The 16,141-nt window shown below is 46.9% G+C and overlaps 1 protein-coding gene across 3 annotated transcripts in view; it reads right to left on the reverse strand.

Moving 5' to 3' along the window:
- HDAC4 (histone deacetylase 4) overlaps positions 1 to 15,634 on the reverse strand; it is a 251,960-nt gene extending 236,326 nt beyond the window's left edge. The window contains exon 1 of one of the 3 annotated variants that reach the window (XM_051623785.1): positions 15,596 to 15,634. The gene's annotated coding sequence lies outside the window, so the exon portion shown is untranslated. Of the gene's footprint in view, positions 1 to 3,231; positions 3,263 to 15,077; positions 15,097 to 15,595 lie in introns of those variants that run through there. The other 2 variants (XM_051623784.1, XM_051623787.1) reach the window with 2 other exon arrangements.
- Between the last annotated feature and the right edge of the window lie 507 nt (positions 15,635 to 16,141).

Genomic DNA, 16,141 nt, shown 5'->3' on the forward strand with positions numbered 1-16,141 from the left:
CCAACCCAATTTCTATGTCTCTACGGAAGTTTACATTTTTCTATGTTTTACTACTTCTGTCTTACACTGAGTGCTAATACCTGTTACCAGAACACTGCACTTCCCTCAGCACTGCAGCAATCCAGACCCCAGCCCTGACGAACCTGGGGTGTCACTCTTCTGTTTTTTCTTTTAACAAGTCTCTCTTTTCATACAGCTGACAAAAAAACATGTTACAGTGCAGAAATGCAGTGCACAATGTATTTGCCAACCTTCTTACTCAAAGGATATTAACCAGGGCATCACCTAAACCCACATATTACCTGTAAGCATAAAGGATACTGCACTGAACACAAAAAAAAAATACAACTTTGCCTTTAAAGTACAATATGCACTTTATTATTATTATTTGTCAGGAAAACCTTTTCTTCTCTCATCGTAAGCACATGAAAAGTGTTGCTGACATACACCTGTAAAAGCATGACAGAGCTGGCAGTCAAACACTGAAATTCAGATAACTGAATGAGTAATACAAGCTAAGTCAACAGTTATTTCTGCCACGTAAAGAATTTCAAATAGTAGCTAGAATTTTATTCTTTAAATGATATGTAACATGTTAGCAGTGATTTCCCCCTCCCCTTAGTGGAGCCAGGCTGCTTCCAGGGAGGCAGAGAGGTCCTGGGCACATTAGGTAGTCCCTGGCTTATCTGCCAAAGCTGCTGGAACTTCAACCACAAGCATGCCAGTAGCCAAACAGGCAGCAATCCCAAGGGGAAGCTAAAGCAAATGTATTATATTCACAGTCCATGTTTTCCACTTGCCCCATTTTTAAAGTGCAAGTCACACTCCCAAGCCACAACCACGGCCCGAATAGAAAATTAACTCAATCACCAGAAAAATATAAATTCCTGTGTTGAAATACTACAAATAGGGTTGAATTTGTAATGCCCAACTTCACCCTTTAATAAAAATTAGACTCTTCAGTCAAGTATTTCAAGCTTGTGGCTGACAAGCAAGAAAAGCAAGGAAGGAATAACAGACATTACTCATACATGAGGGGGCTTGGTTTTTATTTTACCACCACCAAAGCAAAAAAGGACAAAACCCTTTAAAGAAGTAGTTGCAGGTTACCTTCAGAGAGGCAGAGGCCATCAAACTTCTGAGAGTTCACTTACCAGGTGCTGCTTCCAACACCAGGGCTGTTATCTGACACAGAGTGAAGGAAGAGCTCCATTGACTTTATGATTTACACCACATTTTATATGGCCCATTTTGTCTGTGGCACAACAAAAACAGCAGGAAAAAAATTGAATTGTTCCTTTAAGTAAGAAAACGGGAGTGTAAGGCCTCAAAAACTAGGACTTATTTCAAGGACTGATACAGCATCTGCCACAGGGTTGGGTTTTTTTAGGTAGATTTTAGAAAACTACCAGTTGCCAGCTGCAAAGACAGACTTCAACTCAGTATCCTCAAGGATGCCTTAGAGCCCTAGCTTAGATTTGAAAGGATTCACATTCTGTTAACTTTCCATGATCTACATTAAAATTTATACTGCCATTTATGGCCTTGGACACTAAAAAGCATAGATGCAATATTTATCCCTGTAAGACTTCCCTCTTTCAGGGAAGGAATGAAGGAAAGTAATTTAAATCTGGCTTTAATCCCTCTTCAACCTTCTCTCTTCATTTTTAAAACACCACAGCCCAAACTTCAGGGTCTTTTATTCACAGTTTTGGGATTTTGCACCTCTGCATGCTCCTCAATATTCTCCCAAAACCTTCACACCAGCAGTTCCAGCCACCACACTAGGAGGAATCTCTCAGCTTCCACGGTGAGCTGCCACCAGCCACCAAAGCCCTGCTGTGCTCAGCTCCTTCCACTTTATCACCTGCTACTTCCAATGCTAAAATAAACAAAGAGGAATGAATACTAGATACTTTCCAAATCTTGGTGTTTGTGGTTTAAAAACGTTCACCTGGATTAATCTTGTGTCACCACGAACATAATGATTAATAAGTTACATTATGCCAGAGGAAAAAAAAAACAACTAAATGGCCTGATAACCAATGCCTGCAACTGCTGCTACCTACACTGCTGGCCCCTCTGTAGGAACCATTGAAAATGCAGAACTAGCTACAGTGCACTACAAAAGACAAATAACTCCCTTGGATTTCTGAAAATTTACCTTTCAGCACCAGGTTTAAATTCTGGCAGCGGCTGCCAAGCAAACAGGACTCCCTGTTACCTCCCAACACTCTGCATGCAAAGCACACTCCAAGGCTGGGGAAAGGGGAAGGAGATTGTGAGAATTTTTTCCCTGCAATGGAATGGGGAGATAAGATCAAGTGAAAAGGAGCAGAGGCTGCTGACGTCTCTGATGTCTCCAGATGCACAGAAGCCAGTGCACATGCAAATAGGCAGCCACTTCTACCAAGAGTGCAAGATGCCAGGAACATTCAGAAACAACTTCAATTCTGCTTAAAATACATTGCATTAAAGCAAAAGGCACAACTCAGCACAGAACTAAACAGAACAGTTGTTCCCTTTGACCAAGGCAGCTTTCCTTCTCATTCAAGGCAATCCTGAACAAAGGTTTCTACTAAAAAAATGGCTCAACTTGGAATATCACAGTATTTAGGAACCACCGTGGACATTCACCATTTAGCACTCTAATTTGTTAGTACCATTAAAAAGACTCTATACAAAGCAGTAAACCACCCTGAAAACAGCTGCATCAATTGCCAGTTACAAACCCTTTCACAAAGCAGGAAGAGCTTGTTGCCCAGAAGCCACAAACAGCAAATTTCACACAAGATTTCAGAGAAAGGAGGAAAAAAAAAAAAGGCTGAATTGGCTCTGCATCCCTGAAGACAGATATTACAGAGCAAGAACTGAAGTTTACGTGACTTGATAGCAGATGATAAACTCAGACATTAGGAGCTATTTCAGAAAAAGGCAATACTTGGACATCCATCTGTTGCCCCTGAAGTTTTGAGAGGGAGACACACAAAGCAGACATAGATATATTTATATGAAAATATGAAATACATATGATCTATTTACATATATTTATATGAACTAGATGTTCATGAAATAAATATATACATATGAAAACACCACAGGCAAAGAAAGCATTTTACTTTGTCTGCCTGCTTCCTCTGAATCAGAGACACAGGCTCAAGGGCCAGGGCTGGATATAGCCTGAGACACGCATTTTGCACATTTAGAAGCAAGAGGGAAAGCAGCTCTTACCTATTATGGCAGGGACTGAACTCAGCTTCAGTAACTTATTTAATTCAACCAGCCTTTTTCCTAAAAGAGGAAAAAAAGCTACTTCAGCTAGGACACCTGCTTGATAGCCCTCTTCTGAGACAATGTACATGGGGAAGTCAGCTACCTAACAGGCACAGAGAACTTCAGCAATTGCCAGTATCAAAAAAATAAGTATTTACAAAAGCTAGGAAGATGTAAAAAAAAAAAAATTAAAAAAAAATCAAACCTTTCCAGGCTGAATAAATAAGCCTCCCACGTGCAGCAGACTGCAACAGAAACAATTGACCCTGAAATGTAAGCCACTGCAGGGAGACCAAAGCAACCTACAGCTCTCCCAAAGTAGAACATGCAGCCAGCAGCAAGGATTGGGGTATTACCAAGGCCAGGAAACCATCCCGAGTTGTCTTCAAACCTGTGGTGAACACAACCAGTAGCAATTTAACAAGAGCTCGCTCAGCACAACACAGCACTGAAGCTCCTGGAGAAAGGTTATGACAAAGCACATTTGCTGACAGGAAGGCTAAAAGCAGACACAGAAGGGGCTGGGGAAGGCCTGCTCCAGGGGAGATGAGTGGCTGCAAAAATAGACCATGAAGCCCCTGTGCTCAATCCATGCTCTCTCTGTCCCAGCCACCCCAATCACTGCACTGGAAGCTAATTGCCTCCTGTCCAGAAAGCACCCAGTGGCACAGCCTGCAGCCTCTCTCATGTAGCAAGTCCTCCTGCAGCTGCAGGAAAACATTAGTACCTTTTCCCATGTTTGCTTGAATTTCACACCCACGCTTGCTGGTTAGCTAGGGCTCAGAATTCAGTTATCCACGTTCACAGGCTGAGATAATTTAGATTTTCTTTGCCAGTGTTAAGAACAAGCCTCAGAGCTATACATTGAGGCCCTGGAATTTAAATATACGATAACACTGTAAATAAAAGGAAACAAATTCCTTAAGGAAAACCTTTTCGCATGCCAGATCAGTTCCCAATAGTAACTGCTCTGCTTTGACAAGAGATAAATATTTACAGTCTAGAACAGAGAACACCTTGTGTTGCAATAGTAGGAATGCAAGCCTCATCAGTCCCCAGCATACTTAAGAGGTTATTTTCATATTTTTTTTTTAAAGAAAAAACAATCTGAGTACTTAGAAGCACACACATTAGTCTGCTCATTTACACCACCAAAGTGAAAAACTGAAGGTAGTCGTACAGAGAAATTGTCAAACATACTGCAGCCAGAACAGATTTTCACAAAAGGAGACCTCATCCCCCAGGGAATGTAGACAGTTTACAGCAAAAGTCTAAATTATTGCCAAGAATATGCTGGGTTTTGGTTTTTTTCTTTTATTTAAATATAGCCTAACTTGCTCCTCTTTAACGTTGCTCTAGTGAATGTAGACGCTGAACACTTATCTTACTGGGGCAAGAAGGCAGCAAGGAGAATCTGATGTCCATACTCAACTCGTCAGGCTGGGGGTCTACCTCACTGGGAATACCCTGGGAAGAGGGAAAAGAAAGGCTCCTGTCCACTAGGCTGTCTCTCAGCTTCCAGTGTGCCTCCTGACCTCCCGGCCTGATCTGCTCCTTCCAGCAAAGGAAAGAATGTGGGGAATGTCATTCATAATGGCACTTGGGAAGATCTAGGAATTGAAAGTATACAATAACTGGATATCCTCCTCACGAGGGGTGATAAGCTCCATGCAAAGAAGGTGCTCTCATTTCTAGCATTAGGCAGCTGCCTCTCGAGTTCCTTGGGTTCTCGGCCATTTTAACTGAGGTAAGTACCCAATTAAACACGAATGCAATCTTGTTTTTTAAACCTGCCTGTGCCGTCCGAAATCCAGCTTCTAAAAGGACCTGCACAAGGACAGTCTGGTTTAGCTGTTACGCTGCAGGATTTCATGTTTGAAGTGCAATATTCCCCACCCAATTGCTGTTTTGGCTTTACAGCACCCTTGAAGCGTAGCACCGTGGCCGCTGGGAGGCTGACGGAAGGTCGATGTCTATCTCGGAGTCTCAGTCTTCTTGCTCCCTTCTTCCCTTACAATGGAATTACTACCTTGTGCAAAACTTCCCTGCCTTGACCTCACTCACACCACGGCCAGCATTACCCTGTGACAGCATCTCCACAAGCAGCCAAGCACTCTCTGCCTTATGTTCTGTGCACAGGTTCTTCACTTCACTCCCCTGCTTTCAGCATCCCCGTGCGGAGGTTTATTTTTAGACCTGCATTTTTATAGCAAAGACCAGAAGCAGCACACTTTCAGTGCCAAGCTGAATTCAGCTGAGATGTTCTAATACTGTCAAGAATTGATGTAAGGACACTCCAGTCTGATGGTCATAGAACACTGGTAGTAGCTGTATGTCCAGCTCCCCGCTGCCCCACACCACCACCCACAGGTTACCAGCTCCCAAAGATCAGCCCAATATTGCCCAGGAGGGACTCACAACATCTAACTCTCCAAATGGATTTGACTTTGGTTTTCCATGCTCGTGCAAGCTTTCTGCACTGAGAGGATCTGATCTCCCCCGAACAGAACACCAACTTTCTTCACACATGCAGTGCTACAGACTAAGCACAAGAATCAGATTCATCAGGCACCACCACCATCTATTTCTGTTTACAAAGCACAACCGAGTACAGGACGCATCAGCAAAAGACACCCACCTACAGCCACAGAGGTGAACAAGACCATGTGAGCTGTGTAAATCCTCCCCAAACCAGCACAGATTGCTCATAAAGTTGTATAGAAAAGGCTTCTACAGCTTTCAGTGATTCACACTATGTGCTGACAAACAAGTTTCAACTTACAAAGCCACTTTCTTCAAGTTATACTGTAGCAAACAGCAGCTACACTTTGCCCTGAAATCATATCCCTACCTACATCAGCATCAACCTGTTCATCTGCTGATCCGTAAGTCTCTAGCTCTTCTGCATGATGCTAAGTTTGATAGTTTATAATGTAAAAACTCAGACTACCATTCTCTGTCACAAACGCACTTGCACCACTTGGCAGTTTTTGCTGAGCCCTTCTGTACAGGGATGAAGAAAAGCTCAACAGAAAGATAGGCAGGTACAGCCCCCAACCAAAGTATTCCTTATCTACCACATTCTATCAGAATAAATTCCCTGCTGTTCATTTCTAGTTCTCTCCCTCCTCCTTCGATCATGCTTCCAGACTACAAATCCTGTGAGAAGCAGTGTTCAACCAAATGCATCCTTCAGCTCCTACCAAGCTCTGACAGCAGGTAAAAGTTGGAGGAAATTAGAAGTATTAAGTATTTCAAATTTTCTCACAACCAAAGCATGACCATTAGATTCAAACAGAAAACCAGTCTTGGAGAGAAGTGCACAACAGAATCCATACGGAAAATAACTTATTTTAGGAGGCTCATTTCCATCAAGTAAGTGAGGAAAAACTGAAATGCAAATGCAGACCATGGTAGCCAACTGCTGTTCCAGTCCACTGGAAGGATCAGTTACTCAGCAGGATATCCAACACTAGATTTAAACACACCTGACTGCGTGTGACCTCTTCATGCTGCTTTCCCTTCCTCTGCATCACTGAGGGAAGGCAAGACACAAAGTGCTGAGCATATTGACTACCCAACACATCCAGGTCTTGCCTCATCACGCTGAGAAAGAACAGAGGCAACAGAACTAAACTCTGTTTGTGACAGTGACCACCACCCACAGCAGGTGAGCGTTACAGAAATCCCCCTCCTTCACCGCACTCTCAGGAACTGCACTGTCTCCTTGGAAAGGCAGCACAAGGCAGCAGGGAACTGCACCTTTCTGCTCTCTTGCCCTCCCCAGTTTTATAAAAGGTGCCATCACTCATCCCCTCCAACAAGATCTCTACAAGAGCAAGAAACACCACCCAGTATCTTCTGAGATATGCCAGGAAGATGCCTGTGCTCCCTTTTTTCCCCAAACGGTCTAAAGAAACAAGCCAGGCTTCCCCATCAGGGGGTAGAGCCTGCTGTGCTGCAGGAGTCCAACCTCTGTCTCATATAGTCCTGCTACTTTCTTCATACCATGACTTGCAGAAGTCCCCTCCAGATTCAGTCAAAGTACTAGGCACAGCAATTTTATTGTTCTTTCAAGTTTGTGCTGGCTGAAGAAGCATCTTGGTTTTGGTTTGAAAAAAACAGGTTTCATCGATGCAAGACTCTAAAATACAATCCAGCCTGCAGGAGAGCTCAGTTTTACCTAGGAATTCCCCCTCTCAGACCCCTCTTGCCTGGCACAGCAGGTCTTCCCTTTCTGCTGGTCCTTGGACATCAGATCACCTCTACATCCTTACTCATTTGCAGTTTGAGCTGCTGCCCAAAGTTAAGGCCAACAGCCCATCTTCCATCTCCTCCTACCTCTTCCAAACCAGCCAGTACTGACAAACATCTGCCCCACTGGCCCTGCATTTCCAGGGTGGAGGCTTTGCCCTTCTCACCACCATTTTACAGAATCCTCAGCATTTTGAAAGGGTCCGTTATACAACTTTTCTTCATGTTATTTAACACTTCACTTTTGTGCACATTATTCCACCAATCTTACAGCTCTCCATCTTAAGTGAGCCCCCAGCAAGAAGTCAGGACAGTTTTCTGCTCATCACAAGAACTACCTGTATTGGAGATTTCTAAGAGAGTTTGGAACAAATGCTAACAAAAACTAAATAACTGTCACTCCCACAGGAAAACTTTAACTCTCCTAACACTTTGAACAGCACTCCCTTTCTGAGCACTTCTTTGGACCAGCATGCAACAAAATTAATTCATTCTTTCAGGCTTACATTTTGGATGCTCTTCTGGGAGTGATGCACATGAGAAAGTTTTGTCAACACAACAGCAGAACTAACTTGAAGACTCTTCCTTCCGAGCAAACACAAAACAAGCTTTTCCTTTTAGTCTATCAGGAGAATGCAACACAGGAAAAGTCCATTAATCGACTAAAGATAACTTGGTGAAAGGTACAGGTTTTTACTGAAGTAAAATGAAACCTCAAACGGGAAGACAACTTGGAAAGCACTGGGGGAAAGGGGAACAGAGTAATGTGCTCATCTGCCCTTAATTCTGAAGAGTTTCCCACTGATTATTCAATGGGAAATGCTCCAAGTCACTGATGTGGATCTAGCTGTGATGCTGCACCTTCCCACCAGCATCCTCACCAGCAACTGCAGGGAGGACAAGGCAGCACCAGTTCAGGCAAGTGCAACACTCTGCAAACTCTTTACACACCAGTACTAGTGACAGGCTGGTTCATAATAACTGCTGCTTTTCAAATTCAAGTTAACACAAATTATATCAGCAAGCTAATACTATCGTGCGCGTCTGACAAATGAAATTCCATTTTACAGAGAACCAGCCACAGTATACTAATGTTCACAGAATTTAACAGTAATTAAGTCTTACTGACAGGCATCTCATTAAAGCATCAGTTACTCAGGAAAATTAATAAAGTGAATTATTTCCTACATGTGAAATATCAAAATTCTTCACTGCCCATAAAAGATAAACGGAGTGAGGTTCAGCTGGATATCAGTGTTCACCAGAATAAAAGAGCCACAAGGTTAAAAAGATTATTTAAAACACATTGCTATGCTGCTAGTGCCCAATACGAGACATTTGTCTCCTAAACATTTACTGGCTTGTTAGAAAATGCTCATATCCAGGAAAGGTCTACAGGAGATCCAACCTGAACGAGAAGAAGGGAGTGAACACAGCAACAAACCCAGACCCGACAGCCAGACTGCACCCAAGGCAGGGTCCTCACTTTGTCACTTCAGCAAAGTCACAGCTGCAGCACAGAGAACTGAAAAACTTGCCAAATGCTTTCCAAGATATCATCACCTTGTGGGCAACGTGGTCCCATAACAGGACTTGGGCACATTCTATGGACTGGGGCTCCTTTCTGGTCCTCAGCCAAACTAAACGACTGTATCGGAGGTCGCTCAAGGTAAAAACTTTTTAAAAAGCAAGAAAAATAATTAACAAACCCTAATCTTGACCAAACTAGAACGAGGTTTCTTACTAGCCTAAGACCAAATTTTCAAATTGCAACTTTTTGGGTTTTAAGTACTTGTATGAGGAACAAAAGTTTAATCATTTGATGAGGTCAGACAGCGAGATGTGTCCATGACCACAAGTCAACACACTTTCTCTGCACTGGAGGGTGGCAGCTTGAAGCAGACTTCCATCAAACTTTTCTGAGGTAACATCCAATAGGAAAACATGAAGGAGGAAAAAAAACCAACAATGAAGTCGATCAAGACATGCCTAGTAATGAATGCCATGAAAAGAAGGCACGATTTATTTATCTTTTACAGAGGAAGGCCAAGGTGTAATTCCTTGCAAAGGGAAAACCACAGCAGCTTTCCAAGAGTTTTTATAGTGTTTTCCTAATTGTTCTGTTTCCAACATCATTATGGAACCTGTGTGTGCTGTCCTGCTTCTCTAACTCCTTATTTTACCTACTTCTTCTCCCACTGCCCTTCTTTTAAATGCTTGTAAGGCAGATCCTTTAAAACAGCCAGAAATACAGAGCATTTTGCCTCTTCTCCTCCTCTCAGTTTAAACTGCCCAAGTCTTCCCTGCGAAGAAACACTGCCCAAAATCTGCTTGCTATTCTAGCAGACCTGGCAATGACAAGCATCACTTCATGAGTGATGAGCCTTATCAACATGGTCCCCTGCAGGACAAAGTAAACCTGGCCCACTTCAGTGACCCACAAAACACAATTAACATGCAAGTGGAATTAATTACTAGAGCAATCCAAGGAGTTCCCTCATCCAAGGACTCGAATATAGATAGACACAATATATACTAAGAGACAATCCAAATCAAGTCAATATGCTAAGATGCATTTCCTCCCTCACAACACACAGCTACTTCGTTGTTTTTTATTAGAAGACCATTTATCCCTTTTACTAGGAACAATATTGCCACATTTCTAATTATTAAAGCAGACAGCTTTAGTTTCTCTGCTGTTTATCAGCTTGAACAATTTGAGGCAAAACCACATACTTTCAGGGGTTTGTTTCTGCCCCCCCCCATCCCGACCTCTGAGATCAGCAAACAAGCTGAGGAGAAGCAAGTTCCTTTCATTGCTTTGGAGCACTGGTATGCTTGGACCTGGGGAACCTGGAAGGAAAGGTAAATGGAAAACAGAAACCATCCATTAGGGAAGTGGACTCAAAACTAAAAAGCAATTCTGAATTCAGTGACATGTCCTGTCAGCTTCTCTGTCCCGTAAAACAGTCTTTTACAAAAGCACAAACTCAAAGGATTTCACAGCAGGAGTCTGATAAAATATAAACTCAGTGGCTGGCCTTGTAGACCAGGTAGCAAGATTGAAAAAGTTTACAGGAAAGCATGGGATAACTGGAAACAAGCTAAAGGTGAACTGGGGGAGCAGTGAAGTAAAGATGACATCATCAAAAAAGCCAGCAAGAAGACTTAAGAATACTTGGACAAGATTTAATTAATGTCATTACCAGTGTCCAAATAATACGTCCAATTAATATTTATGTGTGGTTTGTGACAAGTGTTGCTGTTTGGAACAGGCTAGCAACAGCCACTATTCAGCAAATAAACTATTCTGGTAATATTACTGTGTTTACTTAACCACCCAGGCAAGACAAGTAAAAATATGGTCCCAAGTGTTTGGATTTTTATATTATGCTTCATATATATATACACACACACAACAGCAAGGGGTATTCACTTCCAGTAAGTACATACACATACAGTGTCAAGGACTGTAATGTAATCACTTCTTTAACTGGAAGAGGACACCAAAGAAATGTTTTAACCCCAAGATTAAGCTGGTACAGCACAGCCCTGGAGAGAGCAGCAGGTTAGCATGCAGGTAGGCCACATAACCCAGACAACCATGTGCTACTACCCTTGAGAGGGGGAGGACAACTAATTCCTGTGACCTTCCAAAGGGCCAGCATGGCATGCAGGCATTAGAGGAACGCTTCAAGTAATCCAAAGTGGCAAAAAATAAGACAAGAGCCTTTCAGTAGAGCATGCCCAATATTCAGCTGGTCAAGAACATAAAACCCCCACACACTAAATTGTCACTTTACCTCCTTCAGGTGAGGCTGCACAAGTTTTGAGACACAGTCAACAGACTAACTCCTTATAGCACAAGTTATTTCATAAGCACATTTGGGAGCAATCCACTGTAGAAGCACTTGCCTATTCTCAGCTCTGCAAGATGAAAGAAATTTGGCCTAGAATATTTGATCCTATCATATTGCATGTATCTGGTGGCAAGTGTTTTGTCTCGACGCTTTGCGTCAAATGTGTTTGGGCACGTTCATGTATAGAAAGTCTGTAGCTTCCTCAGATTTGAAACCTACAAATGATCCCAGAGGGCAAGTTTCAGGCATTGCACCGAGTTTCTGAATCACAGATACACCTTAAGAGGGCTTTAAAAACTCAGCTCCCCAGAAAGCACAAAGCCATTTCAAAGAGAGATTAAGAGGCCAATCTGATCTAAAACCAAAGACTCCTCCTCAGTGTCAACCTTCATTTTTACCAAGTCCTACTCCTCGCCCTTGCAGCTCAACCTGTGATTTGGTGTTGAAGACTGAGATCAACTCCACCTTTTCAGCAGTCTATAAACAGCCAGCTCCTGTGCTTCCACCTCTGCCCACGGCAGGAGGCAGAAAGAAAAACAAGCACTCGCCACAGGAGCAGAAAGTCACACTTGCTCAAGCTGCTGCTTTTGAGGGATGTGCAAGCCACAAGGCAGGCAAGCTATCTGCTCACCGTGGAAGCAGAAAGACCAGACAGGTTGGGCAGAGCTTCCTTCCAAAACACTCCATATTCCAACACAAGTCCACGGGATCTGTAAGTCTTGCCCAATCCAGATACACCAGGGGGTTGGGAGGCAGCCTCGAATTCAAGCCCTTGAAGATCTGGGCAAAACACATTACAAGAATATCCACTGCAATCTGCACCTTCCTATGCATCTCTTATCACCTCCCGTTACTAGGTAACTTCTTCAGAAGTTTGTCAGTCTGCAACTGTCTGTAGACACACCACTGCTAGCTAAAAAAAAACCCAACAACCAAACTTCATATTAAGTGCATTGTTGTTTTTCCCTCTTCTGCATTAAGGGCACCTTGCACAGCAAAAGAGAAAGTTGCACCTGGACCAATACCAAGACACACCACAAACTACTTTTTCTGGTTTCTTCTTTTTGCTAGTAAGTCACTATCAAAAGGCAAACTAAACCCCACGATGGAGTTCACCTGCATGGCCCATCTGCATCTGGGTGTCCCAAACCTGCTGTCTCCTAACCTGGGGCTGACAGATGCTCCCTGGACTCCTGGAGAACTTCTTCACTGCTTTCACTTGGCACTGACCACAGGGTTGGTAGCACACATTTGCCAGTTTTCTTCTGCTTTAGGACAGCCTGTTGTGGATCACAGTACCCCATCCCAATCTCCTCCCACAGGAAGAAAAGCCTCCATGCCATACAGACACTTTTCTTTCATGCCCCCATACCATGAAGTAAATGACAAATTCCTCTGGCATCCTGACGTAATTTTCAAAACGCACTTCATGCGTTTTCTAGTTTATCCACTTGCTTAAAACCAAGTGCTGAGGCAAAACCAAAGAAATCAGAGGATAGCGGAGTTTAAAGATTTAAAGATTTGGGGATTTCCCCCCCCAAAATTCAGACAACCAAGGGCGCACACAGCTCAGGACCAGCAAGGGAAATCTGTCAGATGCACGTGCTAAAATAAAACACACCACCCAAACATGAAGCAAAGCACAGAATCCTGGAAAGCTGGGTACTGCACGTTTCACTTCATCCAAAAAAATCTGCAGTCCTAAAACTTACTCTTTTTTAGCTGGGTGGCATTTTACATTTCCAAATGTAATTGAGTGAACATGTTGCCATGGTTACAGTGGGATCCTGCAATAACTTTGTTGCCTTGAAATTGCTATATATTTGTATACAAGCAGCTGAGCTTTCTTACTTCGATGCCCTCTTAACTCTTCCAGAGGGGAGGCAGAGTGGCAATGGCAGCTTTTAGGCTGAAAACTCCACGAAACTCCACACAGTGGTGGTGGAAACATCAGAGACAATTAAAACTCAGTTCAGCGACAGACTGCATTACAAAGAAAAAAAAAAAAAGAGAGAGAGAGAGAAAGAAACCTTGCCAAGAACCAGATTATTATATAAACTTCAGAGCTCCTTAGCTTTTAAAAATGTTGCCATTAAGAAAAAAAAAAAAAGTCCAATTCAGATAATTAACTCCAGGTAGCTTTTGGCAACAACCAAAAGCACTTTGACAACAGTGAATACAGCCCAAGTTCCACTTATTGACAGTGCAGAACAGCAGCAAAGCAAGATGCGTCGGGAAGCAGGTTATTCCCTGTGGCACAGAGGGCCAAAACACAACCTGCTCCATCTCTCCAGTCTCAAATCAGCGTTATGAAGGCAACAGAACTCAGCTGTTGGCCAAAAGCACGAAATGAAGCCGTCAGGATGAAGAAGAAGAAGCCGAGAGCACCGGAGAGCACCTACACCCCACCCTGAGCTGCACGCCCCATCCCTGGTTTTACAAGCCCTTCTCACATCCCGAATCCACCCACACCTTCCCGACACAGAGCCCACCTCTTTCAAAAACCAGGTTTTTAGACCTGCAATCCAGTCTGGAATATCAAGCCCGTGACATGAAACCTGCTCTTCTGGCCAGAAAGCAAGCGGGCTGCGGCGGCAAGACTTGAGGGATGCAAAACCTCCCGAAGCAGGTTGTGGACGAGCCAAACACCAACCCGCCCCTACCAAAAAAAAAACAAAACAACAACAACCACCCTTCCACTATCACGAAATGCCCGCACAAAAAGAATTACGCAAGGGGTTCGAACGCCGGGCAGGTTCACTTCCCTCTCCAGGCTCCGGCAGCACCGAGACACCGGGTGAGAACGGTCGGGATGTAAATAAATACAACCAAGCTGCCCCTGCCGCCCTCCCCACGCCACAGCCAGCCGGGAGGCAACATTTTAAGGAGCACAGCATCTCTCCTGACAAATCCCTGCAGCAAAAACCCACACACGACCGCTCGGCAACACCTCCCTTCGCGCTCCTCCCGACAGCGCAGGAGCTGTTGTTGTTTTCTTCATCCCCCCCCCCCAACCCTTCCCCTCCTCCCCAATTTTTTTCGGTGAATCGATGGCACAGACTAAGGGTTCGCATCTTCGGAAGGGGCACCCGCGCTTCCCTCGCTGGGGGCTCCAGAAAAAACGCCTGTTCTGGGGGGGGAGCAGCAGCAGCAGCAGCAGCAGCAGCAGCCGCGGGCTGAGGACAGAGCCCTCGGACCTGTCGTTTTTCCCCCGCAGGACTTTCCCGCAAAGCGCCGGGGATGCCGAGGAGCACACCCCCCTTCTTTTCTCCTGAGGGTTACAAAATTTAAATATATATATATATATATAAATAATAAAAAGCCGTTTTCCCAGCTCGCCGTGGCCCGGTGCCCCCGGGGGGGACCGGCACCACCTCCCCGGGGGCCCAGACTCGGGCAGCCCCGGCGATGAGTTCCTCAGGGGGTAGAAACTTTCCCCAACTCCCGGCGTTATTCCCGGGGCGGGGAGGAGAAGAAGAAGAAGAAGAGGAGGGAAGAACCGACAACCCCCCCCCACCCCCCCCTCCCCGGAGCCGCGGCCCGCTCGGGGCCAGCCGCAAGGCCCCGCCGCGGGCGTCACCCCCGCCGCGGGGCCGCCCCGGCCCGCGCCCCGCCGGCCCCCGCAGCGCAGCCTGGGCCCCGCGGCCCCCGCAGCCCGCGCTCCTCCCGCGCCCTCCCGCACTCACGCACCCGCCGCCCGCATCGCTCCCGCCGCGCTCCGAGGCGGCGCCGCTGCCCGGGAGGGGGCGGAGCCACGGCCGCCCGGCGGGGGAGGGGCGTGGCTTGGCGGGGGGGAGGGGGCGTGGCTTGCTGCCCCGCCCGCCCCATTCACAAAACCCCCACCACAACCGCGAAAGGGGGCGGGACAACCTGCCCGCCCCGCCCTCCCTCCCTCCCCCCCCCCCCACGCCGGGTTGGCCACGCCTCCCCCTCCCTCCGGCGCAGCCGACCAATCAGAGCGCGGCAACAGCCGCCGAGCCGCTCAAATCCGCCCGCCGCCGCCGCGCGCCGCGCGCCGATTGGCCGGCGGAGCTGCCCGTCACACACCCCCACCCACCCACCCCCCCCCCCCCGCGCTCCGCAGCCGGGCCGCGCCGCCGGGCCCGCTACCACCCCCGGCCGAGCGGGCAGCAGAGCGCCCGGCCCCCCCCCCCACCCTCCCCCCGCAGCGGGACGGCACGGGGAGGCGGCGGGCGCCGCGTACTGACCTGGCGAAGGCGGCGCGGGGGTGAGGGAGGGAGGGGGGGGGGAAGGGGAAGCGATGGGCCCCGTGGGGCGGACAGCCCGCGGCGCGCGCGCCACCGACGGCCTCAGCCCGTGACGGGATCCGCCATCTTGGAATTTTTTTTTAGACGGGGAGTCACGTGGTGCGACCATTTTTTTCCCCCGCCGGCCAATCAGGAGGCGCGGGTTATTTATAGCCGCGGCGCCCTCTCGGCTAACCGCCCCCCCCCCGCCCGGCGCGGGGACCGCAGCCAATCAGGACACGCCCCGCCGTCCTGGCCACGCCCACCCCCCCCACCGCCCTGGCCACGCCCCGTGGCGCGCCGCCCGTCGCCCTGGCAACCGCGCCCGGCGGGGTCTCCGGCCCGTGCCCGCCCTGGCGGCGGCGGGACCCGCAGGCCCCGGGAGGCCTTGGGGGGCACAGCCCCGCTGCACCCGCCGGGCCGCAGCCTCGGAGGGGCCCAGGCAGGCTCGGCCCCCTCGGCGGCCACCCCGGGCAGCTCTCTGACCCAGCAGGCCCGAGGGAAGCC

This window comes from Apus apus, chromosome 6 (genome assembly GCF_020740795.1).
Source record: "Apus apus isolate bApuApu2 chromosome 6, bApuApu2.pri.cur, whole genome shotgun sequence".
In the NCBI taxonomy this organism is placed as follows: domain Eukaryota; kingdom Metazoa; phylum Chordata; class Aves; order Apodiformes; family Apodidae; genus Apus; species Apus apus.